Below are 15,090 nucleotides of genomic sequence, written 5' to 3'. Positions count from 1 at the left end.
GCTGAAGCTCTGGACTGATGTGTCCAAAGTTGACGTTTTCCCACTGAGGGGCTTGAGATTGATATAATACATGTTTGAATGTCTCTAGGCAATAGTGAAGCATGATGGAGGTTCCCTGTAGGTTTATAGGGCTGTATCTCCTTAGACATATTTGGTGATTTGATTAAAAGTAATGGCCTCCTCATTGCTGAGGAACAGAAAATTCTTATCCATCATGCAGTACCATCAGGGAACTGTCTTTTCAATCGGAGGTTCATATAGCAACCTGATAACAACCCCAAAAACACAACCAAAATCTTAAAAAACTACCTGCAATGTAAAGGGCAACTGGGGAACCTGCAACAGATGGCATCAAGCCCATCTGGGATTACTTGCAGAGACAGATTCAAATAAGACAGAAAAAGCCTGCAGTGGAACAATATCAAGTTCTCTAAGAGCAAGTTCTCTAGCTACTGTGGTATAACTCAGAAAAAAGTAGCCATTTTTAATAAATAAATAATTGGCCTGCTCATTTTCCAAGGGCATTATTTAAAAAAGCATCCATGTTTTACGACTGAGTGCCGACTGGCCAACCAACCAAATAATCAGGTTGCGATTCACCCCTATGAATGTAATACTCCGATTTTCACCCTGTTAAGTAAGCAAACCAGCTGCCGTCTGAGGTTCGCTTCCAGTAAGGGGAAGCAAAGGTGTGTACACCTGATGAGCCCTAATCAGGGCGAAACGCATGTTGTGCACTCTGTGTTATTTGGCATATATATATATATATATATATATATATATATATATATATAATATATAGTGAGACAGAGAAGTTGATTGGGCATCACCTATCACAACAGTTAAGTAACAGCTTATAGTTTCTTTGTTGTCATATGTACTGTGAAATTCTTTATTGCTTGTACTTATTAGGACTTTTATTTATTTGTTACTTAAAGGGGAACTTGGTGCTGCCCAGGTTGGAATAAAATGCAAGTACAATCACTAAATAAATTTCCCAGGATGAAATGTTTTGGCCCCAAATAAAAATTGCATGGACTCTATGGCTCCACCATGGGGATCTGCTTTGCATAACTGTGCCAAATCCTGAAAATGCCACCTAATGGCACTGTCCTAATAAATGTAGGTTGTGGTCACTAAATAAAGTTCCCTTAGGGAGGAAAATCTCCGAATGAAACATAAGCTATGGTATTCCCCTGAACAAATGGGGTATCTGGCTGTTCAAAGCATACTTGACAAATGTACATTCATCTTTACATATTAGGTGACGATCAACAAACACTTGCAAAGGACACAATGCAATTGTGCAATTGCCAGCTTCTTTACATCTCCTTGAATAAAGATGGTCTAACTGTAGCAGTTTATTTGCATTTATGGCACCGTAGATAGATAGATAATGAAATTGATTAGCTTTGTATTGTAAGTATTAAGTTGTATCATCTAATGACAGTCATTAAGTAATACAATTTGCTTAAGATGTAGAGAAACAAAAGCACAACAGTGACTGGCAGGTTTGCACCTTGTTTTATTACCTTAGTTTGAGTTGATTTTTTGTTTGGTAATTAGAAGGTCCATTGGAGCAGTTCAGCATTTAACAAGAATAACAACAAGATAATTTATGTTGAAACGATTGGCCACAATTAAATTAAAATCTTGAGTTTCTACACCTTTGCTGTATTCTGTAGGTTTTTGTTGTTCGAGGCGCACTGCCAGATATGCAAATAGATGCTTTGACAAATGTGTCTGTTTGTGTGTGAATTAATTTTTTTTTTTAATCGGAACAATTCCCCCCATCTTTTTGCTTTCATTTTGTTTCTTGGCAATAATGGAGGTTATGAATTTAGCTGCTTTTTGAGCTGTCACAAAATGAAATATTACATACATTAATGCAGTGTAGCTGAATCATGACTGAAGAATCATATTTGACAAACTGTCATATAGGTATTTAGTGGTATAATGATATAATCTAGGGCTGGGATCTAAATAAGATTTCCATGGTGGAGTTAAAAAAAAATAGCTATGCTAATGCCTTAGGAGAAAGGGAAATATTTTTTATTGAAATAATAACTCCATTCTGTGCTATTATCAGGGGGCCAGTAGGGTTGCGGAGCTAATCTGCCTGGTTTGCTTGTCACTTCTCTCACTTTCTGGGTGCTCGTGCTGGTTTTGTGTTTCTGTGTTTATTATTCATGATGTATCCATTTCAAATCTGAGAAAAGATGTGCAATAGTGGGGCTAGCCTGCACCTGTCTAAGCACTCATTGCTCTCATCAGGGTGCAGGGCACCCAGATTTCAAATCTCTTCATTTGAGGGTATTGTATTTTGTTCCCTTTTATTGCTTTGTATTATGGGCAGTGGGCATGAAACTGTTAATTGGAGGAGGTGCTAATTGTTGAATAAACCTTTCATCTCCAAATTGCAGTGCTTGAGAAATACTTATTTTTAGAACTCTAAAGTATGAGCTGAGACGAAACACTGCAATAGTGACATTTTTTCAACCTTATCTAAAGGAGACTGAGAAGAGAGATGGTAAAAGTGTACAAAAATGATTTGCTGAAACAAGTAAGGTCAGTGAGAGCTGTTACTTTATATTATGATCTCTAGCAAGAATATGGAAGCCAAGATGTAGGATGGTTAAGTGAAACATAGAAACTATTACTTGACACAAAGAATTATAGCTACCTACCAGTATGCGGCACCTTAGGGATGTTTTCCATTCACTAGATAAAAGTACACTGACAAGATGTGTTAGACTATATGATCTATTATCTGAAAAATGTTTTTGGTTTTCTTACTATAAAATAGTGGGAAGCTCCCTGTTTTTATTACAGAGGTTGTGGCCTTTATGGTGAGAAGATTTAATGCTAACAATTTTTAGTACCTACATTCTCAAACCCTCTTTAATCCAATTCCAGATGCCCAAGAGTCTCAGCCTATTCTGGAAACACCTGGCAAAAAGCAGAAAACAAATCGTAACTGAGCCGAGCCCATCATGGGGCACACACACACACTTACTCTTTCACACAATATGGGGTTGCCAGTGTAACTAACCTCTACATTTTTGGCAATGTAAAAAGAAAACCTACACAGAGAGTGTGTGCAAACTCTGCAACAACAAGGCATATGATTGACATCTAGGAGACTGGATTAGTGAAGCAGAAGCACTAAACACTGTGCCAGAGTCCAATATTGTTTACTTTTTTAATTTAAAAATTGTCATGCATAAATACACTTAAACATCTTGCATAAAATGAATGCTTTCTAATATATTTAAACTTATATGAGGGCAGCATGGTGGCGCAGTGGTAGCACTGCTGCCTCGCAGTAAGGAGGCCTGGGTTCGCTTCCCGGGTCCTCCGTGTGTGGAGTTTGCATGTTCTCCCCGTGTTTGCGTGGGTTTCCTCCGGGTGCTCTGGTTCCCTTCCACAGTACAAAGACATCCAGGTTAGGTGCTTTGGCGATTCTAAATTGTGCTTGGTGTGTGTGTGCCCTGCGGTGGACTGGCGCCCTGCCTGGTGTTTGTTTCTGCCTTGCGCCCTGTGTTGGCTGGGATTGGCTCCAGCAGACACCCTTGACCCTGTGTTAGGATGTAGTAGGTTGGACAATGACTGACTGACTAAACTTATATGTTATATGATTAAATGGTGGCACCGTAGTTGTGTTTTCTGCCTCACATCTCCATGGACATAATATAGTGCCTCTCCCACTCAATTTCTATGGACTTACATGCTTTTTCTTTGAGGGCTTCATGTTCTTGTAAGAATCTAGCAAAGTGCATGTTAAGCCTCTCAATGTTAGTAAATTAGCTGATCGATATGAGTGACTGTCAGGTTGTGTGTTAATGTGCCTTTTGGTTCACTATCATCTCAACATGGGTTGGTTACTTCCTTTTGCCAGTGATGCTGGTGTAGATCACATTTCCTTTTATTAGAATAAGCTGGCTATCAAACTGCTTGGGTGTTATTGGTGGTGCAATGATTTAACACTACTGTCTGTTATCTTCATGAACCTGTGTTCAATTTCTGACCTGCTCTCAGTCATTCTGTGTCTACATGGCATTTATCTGAGTGCTACAATTTGCACTAATATACCAAGTATGTACATGTTATGTGGACTGGTAGGTTTGAATTGACATTGTACTGGTGTGTACATTAGTGTTCACCAACCATGGATGGCTCCTGTGTTGCATCCAGTGCTGCTAAGATGGGCTCTGCCTGCCCATAACTGTGAAAATGAAAAAGGAGAGGTGGTCTTCTTCTTTCGGCTGCTCCCATTAGGGGTTGCCACAGCTTCTTCCATATCTTCCTGTCATCTGCATCTTGCTCTGTGACACCCACCACCTGCATGTCTTCTCTCATCACATCCATAATCCTTCTCTTAAGCCTTCCTCTTTTCCTCTCACTTGGCAGCTCCAATCTTAATATCCTTTTTCCCAATATACTCAGCATCTCTCCTCTGCACATGTCCAAACCAACGCAATCTTGCCTCTTTGACTTTGTCTCCCAACTGTCCAACTTTAGCTGACCCTCTAAAGTACACATTTCTAATCCTATCCATCCTTGTCACAACCAGTGCAAATCTTAGCATCTTTAACTCTGCTACCTCCAGCAGTCTCCTGCTTTCTGGTTAGTGCCACCATCTCCAACCCCTATAACATAGCTGGTCTCATTACCGTCCTGTAAAAGGAAAAAGGAGAGGTAATACAGTATATATAATTATATATGTAGTCATATGTATTCTAATATATAATAATAACATAACATTTGAAAATAAATTTTATCTTAACAGCATGGGCCATAACGTTATCCATGCTAGTGGTATCAGGATCAATACAATATCCATCTATCAACAAAAAGCCCTAGCCCTGCACAATAGAACAAAATATTCTGTGAGGCCTCTCAGCAGCAACAATAACAGGTCTGTGATGCTACTTAGATCTCCGGAGGCTGCATGTGTGCAGTATTGAATGTATCAACATCAGCATCGAGACGTTGAAATAAATTCATGATGGGATCCAGGACTTGCAATTTCTCCCTATAAATGAGGTTTTCCCAGTAAGTGTGGGTCATAAGCTTGCCCTGAGATCCTGCCCTTTGCACACACCACCCGTCACTACTACTGATTGGATGGTTTACTCAGATCACCGTCTCAAGTGGAGCCCCAGAAAAAGATCTTATCTGAGTGAAGATAAACTAAAAGTTGTAATAAGGTTTTCGTTGGTAAACCTGTAGAAGGATCATTATCAAGCCTTGAGGGACAAGAGCAGAGCGCTGGTGTGTCCGCCTGACCCCGTCTCCCTGCTGCCGATCCTTCCCCTGATCTGCCATCTTACCAGAACCTAACCCCATTTTCCCATATGATCAATGCTTCTTTAGTATCCATGCTGCTTCTGTATCTGTGGGGTTTTCTGTTTGTAATCCTTTCAAATTGACTATACATATGGTGTTCATTATTATCCACGGATTTCAATCATCCACACTGGGGCATGGAATGTATCCTCCAGTGATGCAGGGGGACTACTATAATGTTTACACTAAAGAAAGGACATTAGCACAAACAGCACTAAAATAGCAAGTGACATAATAAATTAAAAATAAAAATATTGTTTTGATAACACGAAAATACAAAATATTGAAATATATGAAAAAAAGTGTAATGTCGCTCACGTGCACCTAGGGAGCATCCACACAATTCTCTAGTGAGGTAAGCCACCTATACTGAGCATCTGAGGAAATGCGGTCGCTAAGACCTTCTCCTGTTTTCCCTTCAGACCAGAGGACGCATCCCAGGACAGACTGTGGCAACACTTATGGTTCTGCCTGAACATACCACCCCTTCCCATGTCCTCGCTTTTTAAATAGCCTGCCAAGCGGAAGTTGCCGTTCACTTGGGAACCCGTTTCTGAAGAGTATGGAACTCCACAAAAGAGAGCAGTTGCCTAAATGAGCCAAAGTCAGAGAGCACTGGCAAGCAAAGGCTGCCTTGGACACAAGACTATTGCAGTTTTTCATTTAAAATTTTTTCATTTAGTTTTCATTAAATGGGGTACCTTTTTGGTCCTCAACCCTGTCCTGGTTCTTCTCTTTACAGTAACTTAAAGGCTGAACAACAAGAATAGTGAATTCATTGAATTAAGTGTAGCAGTAACACAAAAATAATATCCAGTTGAATTGTATATTAAAAAAAAATTAATAAATAACAGAAATTTGTAAACAGTACATGCTGAGGTGATGGCTAAACACAGAGCTGTGGCTGTAGCATCTATAAAGGATAAACCTTTTGGAACAAAATTAATATAATTTTGAATGTGTATTATTTTAACTTGCTTGCTGAATGAGAAGTTAACAGTTATTGGACATGAATCCCTTATGCATATCATATATGGATTATCTATTAATATATCTAATAAATAACATGACTGAGTTTTTATTGATGAGATATAATAGACTTTGTTAGCTCTCAGATTATTATTTCATGAATAGATAATGCAGGAGGTACAGTATGCATAAATCACAAATTCTTGACTATTATATGGGTAATAAGGTAGAATTCTGTGAATGGAACTCGCCACCAGTTTCATCACTTGCCTGCACTTGATCCATAATATCTCAAAGTGCCCCTAGATAGATTCATTAAGTAGTATCAGATTAAGCATAATAACCACATTGTCAGAAAAGTACTATTTTTGCACCATATTGTTAATAATAGTACAGTAGTGTATTGCCCTTCCTGCAGTGCCACGTTAGGAGAAGCTTATCATTGACAAATTCTTTTGTGGAGCTCATTTTCTCCCTTTCTCCTTATTTCCTTTTCCTCTTCTTCTTTTCTTCTCCTAACACAGACTCTGGTGATTTTGCAACAGAATTGTAGCTGAGAACTCAACCGTACAGCTAATCTGCTGTTGTCCCTCTCTGTTGTCAGCCATGGGGCCTTAAGCAACTGCTTATGTTGCTTATTCGGTCAATGGCCACATTCCCACTCCAATGGGGCCAGCTTAGAGTCATTGGTTAGCATAAAGTGTATGTCTTTGGGTTGTAAAAGGAAAACGTCTCCATGCCACCCAAATGAATTGATGTTACAAAATAATTTGTTTTTTTTTCTGAAGTCAAAATATAGATTTTAAAGGCACAAAAGTAATAAATACATCTTTTAAAAATCTCTTGCATAATGAATATATAATATAGAGTAGTACAAAATGACAGTGACATCTGAAATGGACAGCAACTGATAGCCAGTCTCTGGGGAGACATACGACAGTTGTAACTTGTTAATATGATGGAGGTTTATAAACCAGATGGGCTGCTGAATTTTGAATGAACAGGAGTGATCAAATGGCATAACACAGGAGTCTTGCCAGGTTCTACTGACAGATGACCAGAAATTTAAAGGAAGAGTGAATCAGAAGGGAGTTCAACCCTGCCTACCCGAGGTGTTTGTCAAGGGATCTAATCACTGTGCCACTGAGCAGCTAGCTCACTTAATTGTCAGTTCTTCCTGCATTACACATTTAACAAGAAAAGCTTTATGCTTTTAATTTTTGTTTAGCTATTTAATTCTTCCCCCTTGTAATTCTCATATTGCCTAACTATTGTTTAATTGTAATACTGCACTCCCTACTCAGAGTAGTAATTAATATAATTAAAAGTTGTACCATAAAAAAAGCAACTTCTAAATAAGTAATATAAATGGTCACTCTTGCCCATTTTGTAAAAATTGATGCTCAGGTTAGACCTTCACCAGGCTTAATGTATTGTCTTGTGAGCATCTAATCTAATGGTCACTTCATTCTAGACAGGACACACAGTAAAAAGAAAAAAAGCCTGACATTTTTGAACTGCTCGTTCAATATAATTATTAGGAGTCATTCCAGTGTATTTTTGCACTTGTTCATTGTGATGAATGCAATTTCATTTCATGCAGCTGGTTACTGACCCCTTAGTTAAAGAATCTTCATCCTGGCAGAGAGCTTTCATCTAGATGTGTGTTTTTGAAGTGTGAAAAACAGCTTTCATGTTTAGGCCCCTGCTCGTCAAATTGTATTCAGCAGTGGTGGCTATGATATTGGACTGTACTGTATATTTCAACATTGCTGAATCAGTTGGTACTTCTGGATCTGTGTGATCCTGAGTGAGTTACTTAACCTGCCGGTGCTTCAACTGTTTAAAAAAAAAAAAATTGTTCTGTATCCTGAATATGTAAGTTGCCTTGGATAAAGGTGTCAGCCAATTAATAATAACTTTACTATATAATTAGGTGAATACACAGTTAGTTATAGTTTTTTTATCTTTCCCCAGCTGCTGATCTTCATTCCTCTGCCTATGCGTGGTTACAGACTGGTGTGCCCAAAGGTGAGCAGTCTGGGATGCACATTACCACTGCTCTTCATGTAGGCCACACCTTGACCATTAGATAGCCACAGCACCCACATTTTAAACCAGTGATGGCGAACCATTTAGAAACCAAGTGCCCAAACTGCAATCCAAAACCCACTTATTTATCGCAAAGTGCCAACATGGCAATTTAACCTGAATACCACCTAAAACTGAACACCAGCATAACCAAGGAGCTGGTGGTGGATTTTAGGAGGCCCAGGCCCCTCATGGACCCCGTGATCATCAGAGGTGAGTGTGTGCAGAGGGTACAGACCTATAAATACCTGGGAGTGCAGCTGGATGGTAAATTGGACTGGACTGCCAATACTGATGCTCTGTCTATCTATCTATCTACTGAGCTTTTAGTTTAGAAAAGCCACTCATACATTAACATCTTTTGTCTTAAAAGAAAAACATAATAGCGGAGCTTTCAATGATACAAACAACTTTTTATTGAAAGGTAAAAGTTTGCATTCGGTATGCTTTTGAACAATTAATGTGCTTTTTGCTGTTGTATGCATGCTGATAATTTGTCTAACCTTGGCTCATACTTTGTAAGCTTGAGAGCAACACATGCAGCACTCAGGTCATCTGTTAGTCTGTTTCTGGTGTCAGATTTGATTTAATTCAAAGCTGAAAACAGCTGCGCACAAGCATAAGCTGTTCCAAACAAAGTAAGGAAAGCAATCTCAAGTGCCTTCATTGACTTAAGATTATTTGGCAGAGAATTCCACACTTTAAGGATTTCATTTTCATAACTAACTGTGCTGTCCTTTGTCATCCCTTCGATCCTCTCAAGTGTTTCACGCAGGTCTTCCCTATTAAGCTCCACCCCCAAAGCTTCCATTATATATTACGGGGTCGTGGATCAGGTGTGGCGATTAGCAACTCCTGGCAATAATTACAGATGCGGACGACTCCTCACCTGTGCGCTTAAGCGAGGACTGCCCGCATCACAAAGCTCCCGGAAACCGCTCCGGCCATTCTACCATAAAACCCTTTAAGCCGCGAGTGCGGCAATTATCTGTTAAAACTGGCCTTTTCAATTTTGAGCTGTGGACCCGCTATACCACATCCCCTCCAACCCCACCACGGGAATCACAGACTCAGAAAGCTGCAGTCCGTGCCGCACACCCTCAAGCAGCATGTGTGCCGCCCGCCTTACCCCAGACAGGAGAGGAAGGTAGCGCTCCCATTGGGCTGCTGGGCAGAGGGGCGGGTGATGTGAGAAAAGCCCTCCAGCGTGCGTGAAGAGGGGGAGCGGTGAGGGGAGCAGCCCGGCCCCGCATTCCTCTGGCTTTATAGTAACGAACTCTGTGCTCGGGCAACGGCGCGCGTGCCCACTGAGAGGGCTCTGAGTGCCCCCTATGTTCGCCACCACTGTTTTAAACTGAAGCTTGTCAAGTGTCAGAGTTTCAACTTAAAAAAAAATAAGATAATGACTTTTTTGAGGTCATTTAAAAAAAAATGTGGTTCAGTTCAAATTAGTGCCAACAATGTCCAACTGTGGCATCTGTTGCATGGTTGTTAGAGAAGGTTTGAGTTTATTTGATATATCCTGGGCTGCTTTATATGCCAGTGCCTGTGCTTATAATTTACAGGTGCTTGTTTGTTGGGACGTACTACACTTCAGGGTGTGCCGTGCTACTTGTGTGGATGAACGTGTAACTTCTAGGGTAGAGCGGACATTTGTAAAAAAAAAAATCTCTACATGAGTAACAGAGCAATGCGTCAACAAGAAAACAAAAAAAAAGAGACTTATTATTTTGGCACATACCTCGTGGAGCCTGGATTCCTTTGATTTTAGTCAAGAATAAAATGTGATAGATGGTGGAATGAATCAGTGGTGCCTGAAGGTTTTTAGAGGCAGGGAATACTATTTTACATTACTGAATTTGTCTTACTGTATGTCTGTACAGTATGTGTGAATGTCCTTTAAAATTCAAGCCATTTTAATACAGAGTCATAAGATTGGGATTAGACTTAAAATTTTATGGGAACAAACCTTACACGAAGAATCTGGTCAGTCTCAGCGCACAGTAACCCACAACCTAACTTTCCCTTACAAATGAACAGTTAAGTGTCCATTTAACCTAATATGCATTTTTTGAGGATGTGGATGGGAAACTGGAATACCCAGAAAGAAGCCCATGCAGACACAGGGATAATGTGCAAACTCCAAACAGAACGTGACCTGGCAAGAATTTGTACCTGGTCTTCTAGAGCAGTACAGCACCAGCACTGACCATCGTGTTACTGGGTACGACAAAAACTAGGCAGTTCTGTCTCTCGAATGTTGTGAGGCAAACATTGGAGCTTCCAAAATGTCTTGGTTTATTTGGTAGAATTGTCCTTTTACCTGAGAAAAGTGCTAAATAAATGTAAAGAAATTATTATTATTATTATTACCTAGTAGTCTTCAAGGCAACGGGAAAGGATTGGAATTACAAATGAATGGAGATAGAATGGCTTAGAAAGAAGAGAGAGGAGGAAGATCTGTAAGTGGAGCCTGGTATGTGGTTAATGTTAGAGAGAGTTCATTATATTTATCACTTGTTAATCAAGAAAAACGTGATCCTTACACCTATATGAATAAACCAGGGGAGAAACAAAGACAAAGGATTTTGAACCCAGGACTCTGGAGCCGTGTGGTAGTATCACTAATCACTGAGCTATTATACTTACTTTTAGACAAATGAGTTTCGTGAAAAAAAAAATTTGGACATGAGCGTCAGAAGGCTTTGCTCCCTACGAACCAAGTTACCCAAACTATTCTATAACATTTTAGTGATTATTTACCGCTCTGCTGCTGATCTTTATGATCATAGAAATTAGGGTTAGGGTTACAATAGCAATTGATGAGAAGAACTGATATTTAATTGCAGATTTATGGCATTTGAAGGTTCCTCTATAGTGCCTCTTTCTCTTGCACGATTTGGCTTAAAAGCTAATCAGCACATCGTATTCTCATAACAGGCTTAAGTTTCGAGTTTGGTGTTTTTTCATCCAGCCGCTTTAGCTCTAGGCTGACCTTCAGAAACTGTGACACTCAGACAGACACACACCCATCATTGATATATCGATGTTCTTGGTATCAGGGGATTCTAAAACATTGAGATCCATTAAAAACTGGAGATGGAAGTTTTTGACGAATCTAAAGCTTTCTCTCCTCCCCCATAGATGATAGGTTATGATGTGGGAGCTTTTTTTTTAAAAAAAAAAAAAGGGTAAAAGTGAAATAAACCTCTTCAGCAGCACCACAGAAGGAACAAGGGGGTGCCTGTGTTGTCACTGAGCTAACGTTCTTTCTTTCTTTATTTGTGGAAAAATATATATTTGATTAGAAAAAATCAAAGTCTGATGGGTTATGTGAATATTTAGATAGCTGATCTTAATAAACTTTTACTAATTATGTTATGGGAGTAAGGTAGTGCTGGTCCTTTAGAAATTTTAGATTGTTTGAAGTCCAGTCAACCAACTACAGTATGTCAGACAGTTGTTCTATGCCAGAGAAGGCATTTATTTTAATAGCCTAAAGAAGGCTGCAGATATTGGTGAAATACATCATCAACAGAAATATGAAGAAGAAAAAGGTATAGTCACTATTGTTCATTGGATGCGTTGCTTGTTTTCTTGATCCCATAACTCAATATAATTTAGAATTTCTCTGGCACACTGAGCTCCCCAGTTCCTCTTGTCTCAGTCAAAGTCTCATGGTTGCCAAGTTCCTTATTCTATTCACTTCAAGCACTAAGACGCCAACATGTCCAAGTTGTAAACTAATGTTTTGTTTGGAGACTTGAGAGTGGCATGAATTGCCGTCAGCTGTCTTCTGTAAGGCAAAAGCAGTCGTTTAAATGGCCTCTGTTCTTCTCAGGCTGCTTCACACTTCCTTTGCAGACGTCAGCGTGATGATTTCAAGGCACTTTTCACCGTTTAAGATTAGTCTTAGAAGTGCTGCGAATACATTTGTCAATGTTAGTGTTTCATTTTATATTCCTCAATAAATTGAAGTGTCAGCTCTTGCTGACAAGCGTGTTTTAATCTCCTAGCGCTCAAGTGGCAGTAATGAATGCGCCGTGATAATGAAGACTCCCACAGATGCACACAGGCACTCTTCTGTCTGCTCTTCCCTAGGCTTCCGTTTCATGCTGAAGTCATGGCTTGTTTTCATCAGCTCTTTAAAGTCACATGCCCATGGTTCCAGCCGGAAAAGCTGGTGTATGTTACTGGAAAAGCATTTTGCTGCGGACACTGCCCCAGGCTTTCCTAAAATTGCTAACAGCTTGCCACTGGGCCTTCTAGGCCCACAACTGGCAACATAAATAGGTTATGTACCCATGATGAGAGCCTACATATTAAATGAAACAAAGAAAGCACTAAAATGGCTCTCTGAATCGAATAAAACAGCTGAGACCTTTTGTTAATAGTGTGCCATGAAGAAAATGAAATGCTCAGTGATAACTTAGAAAATGCAGTGGATGTGTCTTACGATATGTTGTATTAAAGTACAGGAAATCAGAAGAATAAATGAGAGAGGAAAATTATGGTTCTGCTCACCGGTTCATCCAGAGGAGTGCTGACTGAAGTTTTTTTTTTTTTACCAAACCAATCTATGAATCTCATTGATCATAGTGCAAATGTTGTGCACCCAAAACTCTGACAGGTTAAATAACTCACTCAGGGGACTGACTCAGCAAACCAGGGTTTTACAGTCCAGGCAGGGTCTCGGCCATCAGGTTCTGTTGCCTGCCTGGTTAACCACATTAAGAACAACACAGCATTCTCAAACCTGCATAATCCAGTTCTGGTTTTTGGGGTATTAGCCTGTCCCAGCAGAACCTGACACAAGGCTGGAGATGGCTTAAAGCATCAGTTGACTACAAGCCCACTCGTGCACACCCACACAGGAGCCAATTTGGAAAAATAATCTGACACTCACTTCGGGGCTGTAGGGATATTCATTCAGACATGTAGAGGACATACAAAGTCCAGACAGTCAAATTCAAACCAAAGGATAGTAGCACTATCCTCTGCATCAAGGAGCTGCCTTAACTGTTGAATTTCAGTTGTAAAACATGAATGTTCTTAAGTGTAACTAGCAGGGTCCAAAATAATATCATTGAAAATATAGATTTGAGATATGCCACACTCCACTTTAAACAATTCTAAAGAATGACCAGCACATTAACCCTTCTGTAATAAACGAGTACACCAAAGTTACACTTTTAACATGAATTGGAATGGAATCCATAGCAAAAATGCCTTGACATCTACACAGGAATAACTGGATTAGAACTTCAAAGTGAAATGTCCCAAAATACTTAAGTACCTTCCAAGAGAAGGGAAACCCTAAAACCTTGGATTGGAGACAATCTACAAAAAGGATCTTTATAAAATGAAGGTATTTACTTAGAAAAAGAGAAAAATAAGAAAAAGATTAAAAAGCAACAGAAAATGAGTGGCCTGAGAGAATATCCTCAAGTCCTAATACCTGAACCAGATATTATAAACCAAAAACAAAGCAGTAAAATATCACAAAGCCAATAAGACAGAACAAAAAGTTTGAATTAGCATAAACCACCTTAATTAAGGGTGTTCATAAGAAATATAATGATTTATTTCTTGAAGTAGAAGTACATACTAAACAAGAATAGGTGTGTCAGAAATTAGTAATATTAAAATGTGTGCTTCTATTTAAATGTTTAAAGTCCAAATATTCTCGATTGCAACAAATTTATAATTTCTTCGCCCTCTGAGTGAGGTCCACACAGAGGGTTAGATCCCTAGTAAAGGATCAGAATTCAAAAATAACATCATATTCATAACCACTGACCTTGAAATAGTAAAAAAAAAATACTGCACATGCGTGTGTTTGAAATTAGCAAGTGGCTCTTAGATGGTTACGACCACTGGTAAAGAATTAAATATCAAAATATGATCATATTTATGATCAACAATCTTGAAATAGCATAAAATGACACCCCATATGCCTATATTACCTCTTCCCCTTTTTTGAGTAATTTTGATCACTTTGTGGCAGATGGCAGGGACCCATGCCCGCTCAGGATGCCCCTTTGACACTGGATCCGGGGGAGCAGTCATGGGATGCCCACTTTGTCTCCCAGAACACTTGTTGGCAGCCCCCCTGGGTTGCATTGGGGCCAATAGTTTGGAACATTGGAGCTCATTCCTGTTGGGCTCCTTGGCCACCGCCAGGGGAGCTGCACAGCCAAACGAGCCCGTCTGGGTGGGAATGCAGCCACACCCGGAGTTGAAGCCGGAAGTAGGTCAATGAGTACCTGCAGCACTTCCGGGTGGGCTATAAAAGTGGCCGACAGTCACCACTCCGGGCGCCAGAGTTGAGAGGAGGATGATGAAGCTTCCTGGGAGGAGGAGCAGCAGCGGAGGAAGAAGAGCGTGGTTTAGGGTGTTTTGGGACAGTGTTGTGGCTGTGGAGTTCACAGGGAAGACGTGCCCAACAGGTGAAGAAGAAAAATTAAAAGTTCTTTTTGTTTATTTTACATGTGCCTCCCTTATCAGTCTGTGTCGGGTTAGTCAACACCTATATAGCGCCTTCCCACAGCTTATATCCCATTAGGATGTGAACCCTACAGGTCTAATAACATGTCTTGCCCAACTTCCAGTCCTTCTGGTCATTTTTGCTGAAGGCACCTATTGGTTTACCCTTTATAATAAGGGTGTACTTTTCTGCAC

The 15,090-nt window shown here is 39.9% G+C and overlaps 1 protein-coding gene across 1 annotated transcript in view; it reads left to right on the top strand.

The window, feature by feature from the left end:
• auts2a (activator of transcription and developmental regulator AUTS2 a) overlaps positions 1 to 15,090 on the top strand; it is a 1,288,356-nt gene that overhangs the window by 19,865 nt on the left and 1,253,401 nt on the right.

Source organism: Polypterus senegalus, chromosome 6 (assembly GCF_016835505.1).
Source record: "Polypterus senegalus isolate Bchr_013 chromosome 6, ASM1683550v1, whole genome shotgun sequence".
Taxonomy (NCBI): domain Eukaryota; kingdom Metazoa; phylum Chordata; class Cladistia; order Polypteriformes; family Polypteridae; genus Polypterus; species Polypterus senegalus.
This window is presented reverse-complemented; position numbering and strand designations above follow the sequence as displayed.